The sequence below is a fragment of the Salmo trutta genome, chromosome 3, assembly GCF_901001165.1.
Source record: "Salmo trutta chromosome 3, fSalTru1.1, whole genome shotgun sequence".
Classification (NCBI taxonomy): domain Eukaryota; kingdom Metazoa; phylum Chordata; class Actinopteri; order Salmoniformes; family Salmonidae; genus Salmo; species Salmo trutta.
In genome coordinates this window covers 9,920,205-9,935,440 of record NC_042959.1, presented here as the reverse complement: position 1 = coordinate 9,935,440, position 15,236 = coordinate 9,920,205, and the positions used below count along the sequence as shown (strand labels likewise).

The 15,236-nt window shown below is 44.5% G+C and overlaps 1 long non-coding RNA gene across 1 annotated transcript; it reads right to left on the bottom strand.

Annotated features, from left to right (window-relative positions):
- Positions 1-13,229: 13,229 nt before the first annotated feature.
- LOC115167919 (uncharacterized) lies at positions 13,230-15,167 on the bottom strand. Its single transcript, XR_003870597.1, has 4 exons — positions 15,040-15,167; positions 14,272-14,333; positions 13,723-13,818; positions 13,230-13,453 (listed from the first exon to the last, which is right to left on the bottom strand). It is a non-coding gene; the product is annotated as an uncharacterized LOC115167919 (long non-coding RNA).
- Positions 15,168-15,236: the final 69 nt, after the last annotated feature.

The window sequence follows — 15,236 nt, the reverse complement described above, 5'->3', positions numbered from 1 at the left end:
TACAGGCAGTACATTCTCTGAATGAGGTTGGTCCATACAGGCAGTACATTCTCTGAATGAGGTTGGTCCATACAGGCAGTACATTCTCTGAATGAGGTTGGTCCATACAGGCAGTACACTCTCTGAATGAGGTTGGTCCATACAGGCAGTACACTCTCTGAATGAGGTTGGTCCATACAGGCAGTACCCTCTCTGAATGAGGTTGGTCCATACATGCAGTATCATCTCTGAATGAAGTTGCTCCATACATTAATGCATGTTTAGAAGTATGCTTTATATACAGTAATGTACAGGTGGCTGGGTACAGGTACATACTGTACAATGGGTAGCATTAGATACGCCTCATGGACCAAATGGATTTGAAAAGACCTGACATTATCAACCATAGAGGTCAAGGGTTAGTGTGGGGAAACATTCTCAGGCAGATCTATAGACCACAAACTGACTGTGACTGACAAATCACATCCTTGACCCAGTCAACATGACCCCTCCTCTCCTGTTTCCACCCCCCTTCTCCTTTTCCTTCCCAAGCCTTCCATCTCAGAGGTAATCTTTGCTGTGTTAATAGTATAATACATCATGTCCACTGGCTGCCTCTTTCTGCTCCATGCTCTCCCCCATGAGACTATACAGCGCAGAGAATACACTCTGAAAACACAGAAATTACCATTCCGGTCATTTTCAGAACAGCTTGTTGCCATTCCCGGGAGCGAAGCAGGACTCCGCTGCCTGTGTAATGTGTGTGTGCCTGTATTGTGTATGTTGATGTATGGCGCAGGGATCTGACCTGAGCCCTAAAGGACGATTATACATCCAGACTAGACAGCTATGGCTTTGACCTGTGTGCTTTAGGTCAGTCTGACAGAATCAATGGGTTCAATTAACGTGGAGACCAGGCCCACAACAAACATACTAATCAACCCATCTCTCTGTGAGGAGAGTGTGTGTGTGTAGCCAGGTTAGTGAAGCATGGATGGCTCCTCTGCCCTCCCTCAGGAGAGAGAAAGAGAGAGAGAATCTTTTCATTCTTCCATATGGACTGAAAAACATTCAGAAGTTAGGGCAGATATATGAGATGACGTTAATGAATGTTAATGTGATTTCCGCATGCTTTGGTCGTTATTCTGAACCTGATGGAAGAGCAGGCTGTTCTCAGAGTTCACTCAGTACCACAACAAACAAACAATAAACAAACCAGGCAACACATATTTCAGAGGTGAAAGGAGACGCCGGGCTGTCTAAATATGGTAGACCTACTATGTGTGAAGTGAAACCGACAGCCACCTGAGCTTTCACGGCGAGAGCAGAAGCTGTGGTGGGACACTTCAGTCGGAAGCTGTGGTGGGACACTTCAGTCGGAAGCTGTGGTGGGACACTTCAGTCGGAAGCTGTGGTGGGACACTTCAGTCGGAAGCTGTGGTGGGACACTTCAGTCGGAAGCTGTGGTGGGACACTTCAGTCGGAAGCTGTGGTGGGACACTTCAGTCGGAAGCTGTGGTGGGACACTTCAGTCGGAAGCTGTGGTGGGACACTTCAGTCGGAAGCTGTGGTGGGACACTTCAGTCGGAAGCTGTGGTGGAACACTTCAGTCGGAAGCTCTGGTGGGACACTTCAGTCGGAAGCTGTGGTGGGACACTTCAGTCGGAAGCTGTGGTGGGACACTTCAGTCGGAAGCTGTGGTGGGACACTTCAGTCGGAAGCTGTGGTGGGACACTTCAGTCGGAAGCTGTGGTGGGACACTTCAGTCGGAAGCTGTGGTGGGACACTTCAGTCGGAAGCTCGGAAGCTGTGGTGGGACACTTCAGTCGGAAGCTCTGGTGGGACACTTCAGTCGGAAGCTGTGGTGGGACACTTCAGTCGGAAGCTGTGGTGGGACACTTCAGTCGGAAGCTGTGGTGGGACACTTCAGTCGGAAGCTGTGGTGGGACACTTCAGTCGGAAGCTGTGGTGGGACACTTCAGTCGGAAGCTGTGATGGGACACTTCAGTCGGATCATTCATGAGTATACAGTGGAATCTGAAAACATGGCCTGCTTCTCCAATAGCACCCTATATAGTGCACTACTTTTGACCAGGGCCCACAGGATGTTACATGGGAGAACTGAGTTGAATAAATATGAAATCTCTGGATCGTTAGCGGGATATGGTTGAGGGGAAACACTTCATAATCAGCTTGTGGTTGTGTAACCACAGAGCCTTCCATGTACAGTATTACATAGTTCAGCAGAAACCCACTGAGGGTGGAATGTCAACGGAACTCCATGTGTACACTGAAAGTTCCAGGTGAGTTAGGAGTCTAGTTAGGATATTCTAGGAAGGACAACAATCATGAAATGTTTGACTACAAAATTGAGGAGAGTTTACTGAACCCTGCAGTGTATCTCTGGTGTTTGTATTCAAGCCATTGGCCATGTGAGGAGATGACGTGGAGAGGATGAGAGATAGAAAGGTGAAGAATATAGGAGACAGGATGAGCTGATGATGATGTGGTGAAGAGGTTGAGAGGGAAAGGAGAGGAAGAGATGTGTTTCAGTGTGTTGTTGACTGCGGTGGGCTATCCCTCCACCTCCCTGACAGACCAGTCAATGGGTTTAATCAGCCCAGTGCACCCCAAATGGCACTCTATTCCATAGTTTACTACTTTTGACAGAGCCCAGGTCAAATGTAGTGCACTACGTAGGGAATATGGTGCAATTTGGGACGCAGATAAGGAAGTGCGTAGACGGATTCAGACTGTCTCCAACAAAAACAATGAATTTGCCTTTACCTGGACTGGAGATCCTCTCTCTCCGTCTTGGCTTTAAGGAGAGATAGTATAAAAGGATATTAAATGAGATGGGCGCATACTGTATTTCAGGGTACAGGTAGTTTTATTTGGCCCCCCAAGTTTTCTGAGCAACATTTTTTTTTTAAATACATATTTTTATTATTGTTGGACATAAGACTGTAAAAATACCAGGAAATTAGGTGATTTTTATTGAAGAAATCTGTTCCCAAGTGTTCTCATGCATAATAGACATGTGATCGTATATAAATGTAAGCCAGGTTTGAAATTATTATGTTTTAGTCAAACATTATATCTGTTTGGGCTTCTTGCAGTTAATTTGCAGTCTACAAATGATTTGTAATTATGTTCTGGCTCCCCGACCATCCTGCGGCTGAATCTAGTTGATGATCTGGACTGAAGATGCCCCATCCCCTCTTTCTGTCTTAGCATGAAGGAGAGATAGTATGAAAGGATATTAAAAAAGATGAGAGCATATCGTCTATGCTAGTGTAACCGATGTGAAATGGCTAGCTAGTTAGTTAGCGGTGGTGCGCGCTAATAGCATTTCAATCAGTGACGTCACTCGCTCTGAGACTTGAAGTAGGGTTTCCCCTTGCGTTGCAAGGGCCATGGCTTTTGTGGCGCGATGGGTAACGATGCTTCGTGGGGTGTCAGTTGTTGATGTGTGCAAGGGTCCCTGGTTCGAGCCCGGGTTGGGGCGAAGAGAGGGACGGAAACTGCACTGTTACACTACTATAGGATGGATATGTGCATTTCATTGATCTGACCCTCCGAAAATATAATAACGTTTCTCAATGTGAAGTCAAGCATTGATTCACAGCAATACTGTATCCCCAACATGGCTTATTTTTATATTTTGACTACTGTACATTGTATTTTTGTGCACACCGCATATTTATTTATATACTGGATTCTTGACATAGCTCACTCAATATATCTACTGCTTATCTTGTGTAAATTCCCCCGGTGTACATACGTATAGATTACATTTTAATACTGCTAAAGTGTTATTTGGGTTGTTAATTGGATTTGATTTTTTGCCTTTCTTTTTTTGTATTTTTTCTTTACATTTTAGCTGTTTGACATTTGACTGCATTGTTAGGAGCTAGTAACATAAACCGTGTACGCAACCAATACACTTTTATTTGATTTGAGAGAGTGCTGTTGACCTACTGTATAATGAGAGGAACTAGGATATGCAGGGTCAGTAGAGTGCTGTTGACCTACTGTATTATGAGAGGAACTAGGATATGCAGGGTCAGTAGAGTGCTGTTGACCTACTGTATTATGAGAGGAACTAGGATATGCAGGGTCAGTAGAGTGCTGTTGACCTACTGTATTATGAGAGGAACTAGGATATGCAGGGTCAGTAGAGTGCTGTTGACCTACTGTATTATGAGAGGAACTAGGATATGCAGGGTCAGTAGAGTGCTGTTGACCTACTGTATTATGAGAGGAACTAGGATATGCAGGCGTTCGACGTCGCCGTTATACTAACCACCGGTCCTGGGATCCATCATTATGCACACCTGGACTCCATTACCTCCCTTATTACCTCCCCTTTATCTGGCACTCCCTTAGGTTCTTTCCCCAGTCAGTATTGTTCCTGTGTTTATGTGTAGAATCTGCTGTTATGTTGTCTCGTTACATGTTTGATGTTTTATTAAACGTTTCACCTGCTTCTCGACTCTCAGCGTCTCCGTTACAGAATACTGACTCCAACAATGGAAGCGGCAGGAAAACAGAATATCTCCCAGATAGTCGACGAGCAGGCATACCTTCTATGTCAACACCATGACCAGCTGGCACAACTGGGGACGGCTATGGAAGAGGTTCTTCACAGTGTGCAAAGTCTCAAACCGTCAACTAGCGGAGGATAGTCTACAACCAGCGAGCCAGCACAACCGCCCATTCAGCAAAACGCTCAGGTCAACGATGCCCGTTTGTCTCTCCCGGATAAATATGATGCCACCCCATCTAAATGCCTTGGCTTCCTACTTCAGTTCTCCCTCTACTTTATGTACCAGATGGGAGCCCCCACCATGAGAGGTCTAAGGTTGCCATGGTTATTTCTCTGCTGACTGGGCGGGCGTTGGAATGGGTAGCGGCTGTCTGGGAGAGAGGAGGAGCTAGATTCATATGAGGGGTTCATGACTCTGTTCAAATGCATCTTCGATCATCCCCCGGAGGGCAATGAGGGAGGTTGCCATCGCAATGAGTGCGTCCAAGGAGAGGTTGTCGTCTCGACAGGCCAGTTCCGTCTGGACCACCTCGCGCAGACCTCTTCTGAATATTGTACAAAGTGCCAGCTCGTTCCATCCGCTGGATGCTGCTACTGTCCTGATAGGTGAGCGCATACTCGGCAGCCGTCTGGTCCTTCTGCCGTAATTGGAGTACGCACTCACCTATCAGGACAGTAGCAGCATCCAGCGGATGGAACGAGCCAGCGCTTCGTACACTATTCAGAAGAGGTCTGCGCGAGGTGGTCCAGACGGAACTGGCGATGGCCATCCGTCTGGATAAGTTCAGGAGCGTCGGTACTCTCATCGCTTTTCTCCCTCTCTCAGTGAACACTCTGGATCATAGCATGAACCCATGGAGGTAGGGGTCACACGCCTCCCCACGGCAGAGTGCTGCAGACGTAGACAGTTGGTGCTCTGTCTGTATTGTGGTCAAGGACGGCACCAGCTCCAGCGGTGTCCGGCAGTTCCTAATCCGATTTTCCACCTCCTGGGGCAGGAGTGATTATTCCATCTTCATCACTTTCTCTTTTTGGTGTCCATCACACCAGTTGACTGTCCCTCATGTACTGTCTACAGCATTAGTGGATTCCGGTGCCACTGGGAACTTCATTGACCAGACCCTTGCCTCCTCTCCCTGTTCAAGCCCTCGATAATCGGCCACTAGGATCCGGAACAATCCCACACATCACACAACCACTCACCCTCACCGTGGAGTCCGTTCATCAGGAGAACATCCCCTTCTTCACCACCAGTGCACCAGATTATCCTCGGCCTCCCTTGGCTTCAACGCCCTAACCCCACCATTTCATGGACGAGGATGAGAATCACAGACAGGTCACCCAAATGAAGGAGGACCTGCTTCCCCATCCCCTGTGGTTCCACGTCGGTTGAGAGTCCTTTGGTTGCCCTTCAGCCCAACATCCCGGAGGTATACCAGGACCTGCGGGAGTGTTCTCCAAGACCCATGCCACCTGTCTTCCTCCTCACTTCACTCACGTTCAAGCAGTCCTGGAACGCCCCCTGTTTGTCAAGGCTGAGAAGTACCAATTTCATCAGAAGGCTGTCTCCTTTTTAGGCTACCAAATCAGCCCGCAGGGAGTGAGGATGGACGACAAGAAGGTAGATGCAGTCAGGTCATGGCCAGTCCCAACCACCATAAAAGGGTTACAACGGTTTTTGGGGTTTGCCAACTTCTACCGCCGTTTCATCAGGAACTTCAGGTCCGTCGCCGCCCCTCTCACCTCAATGGTGGTCCCCGTAGGTTCGTGTGGAGCCCAGCAGCCAACGAGGCCTTCCGTCTACTCAAGGGCCATTTCACCTCCACCTCATTGCTCAAACACCCAGATCCCATGATATCCTTTGTGGTGGAGGTGGACGCTTCAGAGGTGGGTGTGGGGGCAGTTCTGTCTCAACGACAGGGTAATCCAGAGAAATTGTATCCGTGTGCATATTACTTTAAGAAACTGTCCCCTGCAGAGAGGAATTACGATATCGGTGATCGAGTGCTCTTGGCGGTGAAGGCACACCTGGACTCCATTACCTCCCTTATTACCTCCCCTTTATCTGGCACTCCCTTAGGTTCTTTCCCCAGTTAGTATTGTTCCTGTGTTTATGTGTAGACGCTACTGTTATGTTGTCTCGTTCCATGGTTTATTAAACATTTCACCTGCTTCTTGACTCTCAGCGTCGCCGTTACACTACTGTATTACAAAAGGAACTAGGATATGCAGGATCAGCACTGTGTATCTGTATGGGATAAAAAGTACCACCATTACAGTATACCCTTATACATCACAACCATTAGAATACAGGACAGCTTGTATTCCCCCAAAGTCATCCCTTTTCATTTAGAAAAAATGGCTTTGTTATTCCTAAATCTTGCGTTAAATTGTATATTTACATATATATATTACAAGGTCAAACAGTGTTTCACAATTCTCCATTGATGCAATAAAGGTAATGCACGGATGGAGTTTACTAAGTGAGTGAGTCCCAGATGGAACCCTATTCCCTATGTAGTGCACTACTTCTGACCAGAGCCCTATGGGCCAAACCCTTTTAGCTAACCCTTCCCCTAACCTTAAGCCTTCTAGTTAACCCTTTCCCTAGTTAAACCTTTCCCTAACCCTAACCTTAATTCTTTAACTTAACTCCTAACCTTAACCCCTAGCCTAGCTAACGTTAACAACAAATTGGAATTCGTAACATATTGTAGGAATTGAAATTTGTAACATATCATACAAAATGATTGATGGACATCCACAAATGAATACTTACCATATGAAACGTAACATATCATACTGAATCGTATTTCTCTGATTTACGTTCAGAATAATATGAAATGCTCTGAGACGAAGTTGCAGTGTTACACTGGTGCCAAGACCAGTCTTCTTGTCTTTGCTGGACATCTGTTACACTGGTGCCAAGACCAGTCTTCTTGTCTTTGCTGGACATCTGTTACACTGGATCAAATCAAATTCTCAATTTCTCTTTTATTGTTTTTGTCTGCTGGGACTGTAAAGATGAGCAATAGGTAGATGTCATTGTCATTCAAGGGACTCTTATGAATTTGGCTCAATGACAGATATTTCTACAATTTCTGTGATATGAATGGACACTGGGTTTAAATGAGGGCACCCCCACCCCCCTTACCTTCTGTCATCTGAAACTAGAGATGGAGTATCCATATCAAGACCTAGTGTCCAGTGGGCTCTGGTCTGGGTTTTAGGTCTTGGTTCTCAAGGGCTCCGGGTCATTAATCTGCCTGTAGATACATGAAGACCAGACACACAAGAACCCTGGCCTTCCCTGACAATCTTTCTCTACCTTGGTTCCTGCACTACCGTCCCTTCCTCCCTGTAGTATCTCAACCTACCAGAGGGGACGGCACAGCTCAAGACAACACTGCCCCCATTCACATCATAGTAGCAGTTTACACTGCCCCCATTCACATCATAGTAGCAGTTTACACTGCCCTCATTCACATCATAGTAGCAGTTTACACTGCCCCCATTCACATCATAGTAGCAGTTTACACTGCCCCCATTCACATCATAGTAGCAGTTTACACTGCCCCCATTCACATCATAGTAGCAGTTTACACTGCCCCCATTCACATCATAGTAGCAGTTTACACTGCCCTCATTGACATCACAGCACAAGACAACACTGACCCATTCACACCACAGTACCAGATTACACTGACTGCCCCATTCACATTACAGTACCAGATTACACTGACTGCCCCATTCACACCACAGTACCAAATTACACTGACTGCCCCATTCACACCACAGTACCAGATTACACTGACTGCCCCATTCACACCACAGTACCAGATTACACTGGCTGTCCCATTCACACCACAGTACCAAATTACACTGACTGCCCCATTCACACCACAGTACCAGATTACACTGACTGCCCCATTCACACCACAGTACCAGATTACACTGACTGCCCCTATTCACACCACCAGATTACACTGACTGCCCCTATTCACACCACCAGATTACACGGCCCCCATTGACATCACAGTAATACATTACGGCCCCATTCACATCACAGTAATACATTACGGCCCCATTCACATCACAGTAATACATTACGGCCCCATTCACATCACAGTAATACATTACGGCCCCCATTCACATCACAGTAATACATTACGGCCCCCATTAACATCACAGTAATACATTACGGCCCCCATTCACATCAAAGTACCAGATTACAATGACTGCCCCATTCACATCCCAGTACCAGATTACACTGCCCCTATTCACACCACCAGATTACACGGCCCCCATTGACATCACAGTAATACATTACGGCCCCATTCACATCACAGTAACATAATCCTCCTGACCCATGCAAGGAAAGATACAATTTGAATCTTCCAAATCCTGAGGAAAAATACAGGATATGACTTGGAAGATTACACTTCTCTTTAGTATCCTTCCATCTCTCTATTCCCCTTTCCTCCCTACATCCCCCCATCCCAAAGAAAAGGGCTGATGAAGGCATTTTATCCCAGTACACTTCCGTATTTCTCCCATCGCTCCGTGTCCGTCCCAGGCTGAGATACCAGCGTCGTTAGCTCACCGCAGACCTAATTGGGGCCTGTCTAATAACCCGGGCCCCGGGGGGCCACTCTAATGAACACAGACTATAATTAATGCCATGGTGACGGATATTGCCTTTCTGCCTACAGGGCTGGGCCTGTCCCACGCTCGCTGCTCTTACACCAACTTCTCATCACTTTCTCTCGCTCTATGACTCTCCTCGCTCTCTCCCTTTCTATCCCTCCTTTTGTGTGTGTTTGTGCATCTGTGTGGGTTTGTGCCTCTGTGTGTGTGTGTGTGTTTCTGTATGCGTGTGCATGTGTGTCTGTATTTGTGTGTGTGTCTGTATTTGTGCGTGTGTGTGTCTGTATTTGTGCGTGTGTGTCTGTATTTTTGTGTGTGTGTGTGTCTGTGTGTGTGAGTGCTGTGTCAGTGGGAGTGAAGACCTCTTCTGCCCCTCAGGGAGCGTGCCCTGATCCATCCATTCATCCTTCCAACCTACTGCCACACCTGATGGATACACCCTGGAAAGGCCCTTCTCTCTCTACCTCCTCTCTCTCTTTTCACATCTGTCTCCCTGCAGCATCTCTCTTTATCAATCTTTCATACCTTCCATCTCTTTACTCTGTGCTCTTCTTTCTTCCCTTCCCCGTATTTCTATCTCTTCCTGTCTGTTCACCACCCACACTTTCTTCCCTTCCCTGTCTTTCTCTCTCTCCCTGTCTGTCTCTCTACCACCCTCTTTCTTCCCCTCACCGTCTTTATCTCTCTCCCCGTCTGTCTACCTTCCTCTCTTTCTTCCCATCTCCCTCTTTCCATCGCTCCCTCTCTGTCCACCACCCTCTCTTTCCCTCCCTCCGTGTCTTGGTGCAGAGACAAATCTGGCCAGTAGCCTATAGCGTAAAAGCAATGGATTTATATCTGCATGGTCATTCATTTCAGATTTAGTTTCAGATTTAAAAGCCTGAATGAACAACAACAAACCTATCTTAGATCATTGTGGGTATAACTAATAACAGGGCTGAAAATTGTTTGACGGAAGCTTGGAGTGAGATTTGCTATGTGAATTTCATTCCCCCCTAGAACAACCCTTACGGGAGAAAATGTTACTGTTTTAAAGTCATTTCCTGCAATTCAATTTTTTTTGACATGGCTTAGGCCTATCACCAGGGTGGAAAATAAAAATAATAAAAACCACACGTAAGGTGTATTCAGGATGCTTTGAACATTAAATGAACACTCAAAATTGGACAACTTTGTTACGTTGGGATTTTTTTTTGGGGGGGGGGTTTAAGTATGCTAATTTCTTAGGTGGTTTGACACTTTATTCAGACCGTAATGAAATGAGATAGGCAAAGGCTAGAAACAGTGGGAAGGTTGGAAGCAGGGATTGATCTCAATTCTCAGGTGAAAAGTTGTATGCAGCACATGCCGAGAAAGTGTTACCACTACACCAAGGCTCTGCACAGGAAATATTAATGGTTGATGGCAGTGGGTGACCACCAGTCTCCTTGTCCATAGACTGCTTTCAAGGTAAGGACACAAACATTTTGTCATTTGGGTGAACTCTCTCTTTAAAATAGGTCTGGAAGAAAATCCTGCTTGCTCTCCAGGAGGGATCAAATCAAATTGTATTGGTCACATGTGCCGAATACATTAGGTGAAGACTTTAAAGTGAAATGCTTACTTATGAGCTCATTCCCAACAATGCAGAATTAAAAAGACTAATATTTTCTAAATAAAAAAAGAGATAGTAACAGAAGCAAAACAATATGGAGAGTAGGACTAAATAATGTGTTGTATTGGATTTTCCCCAAACATAACACCTTATATTCAGGACAAAAAATGAATTGCTTTGCCACATTTTTTGCAGTATTACTTTAGTGCCTTGTTGCAAACAGGATGATTTTTTTTTTCTCTACAGGCTTCCTTCTTTTCACTGTCAATTACATTAGTTTTCTGTAGTAACTACAATGTTGTTGATCCATCCTCAGTTTTCTCCCATCACAGCTATACAACTCTGTAACTGTTTTAAAGACACCATTGACCTCCTGGTGAGTGGTTTCCTTCCTCTCCGGCAACTGAGTTAGGAAGGACGCCTGTATCGTTGTAGTGACTGGGTGTATTGATACACCATCCACAGCGTAATTAATAACTTCACCATGCTCAAAGGGATATTCAATGTCTGCTTTTCAAATTTTTACTGCTCCACTGAGGGACCTTACACGTAATTGTATGCGTGTGCATAGAGCCAGTGCAAGAAAGTAAAAAAGTGCTAAAAAAATTACAATTAAAAAAATAAATAGTAAAGGGAGTTGTAAGAATGTCGAAGATAAATACACAATGCAGAGGATGAGAGGACTAGAATTAACAATCAATGGAAATAGTTGTTTTCCAGTTCAACATCTGTTTAGAATCTGTTAGGAATGGCAGTCCTGAACTCATAGCTACGTGTTTCATTGATCCGAGTCTGGAGCAGAATACTTGTTAATTGGACATTGGCCCAGTTTTATTGCAGGGAATTCTAATTGGTCAACCACAGACTAGGGCTGGGTTATAAAACTACATCCTGTCCCTTTGTTCTGCGGAGAGAATCACTGCAGTGAATCACTGGAGAGAATCACTGCAATGAATCACTGGAGAGAATCACTGAGGACAAGGGAGCATGAAAATCTACCATCTACCTCCCCGCATGATCTGTTCTCTTTGAATAAACCAATTTTCCTCCCCCTGATTTAACTTGGGGTCTGTGTTATTGAAGAATAGCATCAACTGCTAACAGAGTCAATGTATAGTAAATAGTCCGGGTAGCCATTTGATTAGCTGTTCAGCAGTCTTATGGCTTGTGGGTAGAAGTTGTTCAGGAGCCTTTTGGTCCCAGACTTGGCGCTCAGGTATCACTTGCCGTGCGGTAGCAGAAAGAACAGACTATGACTTGAGTGGCTGGATTCTTTGACATTTTTGGGGGCTTTCCTCTGACACCGCCTGGTATAGAGGTCCTGGATGGCAGGGAGTTTGGCCCCAGTGATGTACTGGGCCGTATGCACTACCCTCTGTAGCGCCTTGCGGTCGGATGATGAGCAGTTGCCATACCTTGAAGATCTGAGGGCCCATGCCAAATCTTTACAGCCTCCTGAGGGGGAAGAGGCGTTGTCATGCCCTGTTTACAACTGTGTTGGTGTGTTTGGACCATGATACATCCTCAGTGATGTGGACACAGAGGAACTTGAAGCTCTCAACCTGCTCCACTATAGCCCGGTCGATGTGAACGGGGGGTATCTTCAGCCACCTTTGTCTTGCCCACATTGGGGGAGAGGTTGTTGTCCTGGCACCATCCAGTTGCAGAGGGAGGTGTTCAGTCCCAGGATCCTTAGCATAGTGATGGGCACTGGCCTTCTAGGCATAGTTCCTCTGTCCAGTGTCTATGTTCTTTTGCCCATCTTAATCTTTTATTGGCCAGTCTGAGATATGGTTTTTCGTTGCAACTCTGCCTAGAAGGCCTGCATCCAGGAGTCGCCTCTTCACGTTGAGACTGGTGTTTTGCAGGTACTATTTAATGAAGCTGCCAGTTGAGAACTTGTGAGGCGTCTGTTTCTCAAACTAGACACTCTAATGTACTTTTCCTCTTGATCAGTTGTGCACCGGGGCCTCCCACTCCTCTTTCTATTCTGGTTAGAGACAGTTTTTGCTGTTCTGTGAAGGGAGTAGTACACAGCGTTGTACGAGATCTTCAGTTTCTTGGCAATTTCTCTATTGGAATACCCTTAATTTCTCAGAACAAGAATAGACTGACGAGTTTCATAAAAAAGGTCTTTGTTTCTGGCCATTTTGTGCCTGTAATTGAACCCACAAATGCTAATGCTCCAGATACTCAACTAGTCTAAAGAAGGCGAATTTTATTGCTTCTTTAAATCAGGACAACAGTTTTCAGCTGTGCTAACATAATGGCAAAAGGGTTTTCTAATGATTAATTAGCCTTTTAAAATGAAAAACTTGGATTAGCTAACACAAAGTGCCATTGGAACACAGGAGTGATGGTTGCTGATAATGGGTCTCTGTACGCCTATGTAGATATTCCATAAAATAATCTGCCAGCTACAAGTCATTTACAACATTAACAATGTCTACACTGTATTTCTGATCAATTTGATGTTGTTTTAATAGAGAAAAAAATTGCTTCTCTTTCAAAAACAAGGACATTTCTAAGTGACCCCAAACTTTTGAACGGTAGTGTATATGATTACTGACATGGAGTGCTCCATGTTCCTGCTGGTAGCAGACCTTAACCTGGATGCAGGGAAATGTCCTGCCTTGGAGTATGTTGTATCCAACTCCACTAGGCTCCTGGAAATCATGACAAACCTGCATAGATTAACAAAAGAAAGTGGAAACCGTATTTAGTCAATGGAAGTCATGACAGTCACAGGAGTGTACAGGTTTTTGTTCCAGCACTTCACTAACACCTCATTCAACTAATTGTAGTCTAAATTAAACAAAAGCTTGCTCACAGTTCAGTCCCCTGGGACAGAAATCACCCACATCTGTGTTATTGAATGAGCTTCCCAAGTTAAAAGTTTAGCTACAATTCTACATGATATAGAATAACATGTTTGGATCTATTTATATCTGACCTTGTGAATAAACACCAAGAACAAGATGATTCTCCTGGTGTCTGGGAGGTTCCCAAGTTCTTTAGGTCAGTCTGGGTGTTGGGGATGTTCTTCAACCTGAGGAAAAGAGCAGAGAGTGGGGAACAAATTAACCTCACTGGTCACATTTCAGTGCTGGTTTAAGTTGCTGAGAACCTCAACTTTAATGTGCCATCATTTTGTAAACCATTTTACATATTCATAAGCTTGATCAAGTTGTCACCAGTTTAATTTTAGCTAGGTTATCTATTTTCGCTGTGAAACTAAGAGGGGCATTTGCCTACTTTCAGTCACCAATTAATAAATAAACAGGCAGTGGAAAGTCAGTAACAAGTCCCATCCAGGCCCTTGTCACAGCATGCAGTGGCCTGATAGGGAGATGACAATAAATACATTATGTACGTTTCACCAGCAAAGCCGCGTTAGCATTTACTGCACATTGCTGAACAATCCAACCATTTTATAAGTGTCATTGATTATAAATGGGCACTTCAAATACAATATCCAGTTTATAAGTATTGACTGTAATACCTCTAGGGTCCTTTGGTGGTCTGGCAGCATGCTGCTTTCAAGTGATCTTACTCCCTCTCCACCTGAAATGCAATAACAACAAAAACATGAATAACAATAATCCTAGTCAGTCAGTAACTTGGCTAATTAAACACTAATGTAAATGTGCACATCAGCCAAATGATACCCAACCAGCCTAATAGTCTATTTGCAATGACATTTGGGGAGGCATTTTTATAGCTAACCTTTTCAGTCACCAATTAATCAATAAACATGCAGTGGAATGAAGTAGTTTGACAAGTGTTCAAAAGTCAGTAACAAGTCTTTAAAATATAGCTTGAAATATATATAGCTTCAAATATATAATATATATGTATATACATAAATATATATATATACCTAGCTAACATTAGCTACACTGCAGTGATGATGGTGGGAGATAGCTAGCTTTCCTATAGTAGTCAATTTAGCTATCTAGCTAGCTAATGGCATTTATAGTCAACTTTGTCAATCAGATGGTTAACTAACTAGCAAATATATTTATTTTCCCTGCGCATCTAAAGCTGCCTGATAAAGCTAGCTAGTTAATTGTAAAGCTAGAATGAATGCCAGAGGCCAGCTAGCTAAGACAATAGCGGCTGTCAATGCAATGGCTAGTCTGGAATTCATCTGAAATGTACTGTTAAATTTCACATGATAAGCAAACTACTGTCATGGCTTCTCACAAAAAAAAGGAACACAGATAAAAGAGACAATAACTTTCAAACAGATCGTTTTGGTTTTATTTACCTTATCCTCTCTTGCTCATGTGGGGAGCTACTTCCTGAGATTTGATCGATGGAACAATCCAGCCAATGGTTAGGCGGTTGTGGTTTTAACAGAGGGAACTGATTGGTCAGGAGTAAAAGGTCCTGCCCACAGAGCTGCATAAATCAAATTTTTGCTTACAAATATCTTTCTAAAAATGTACAAAACATTTTATAAGT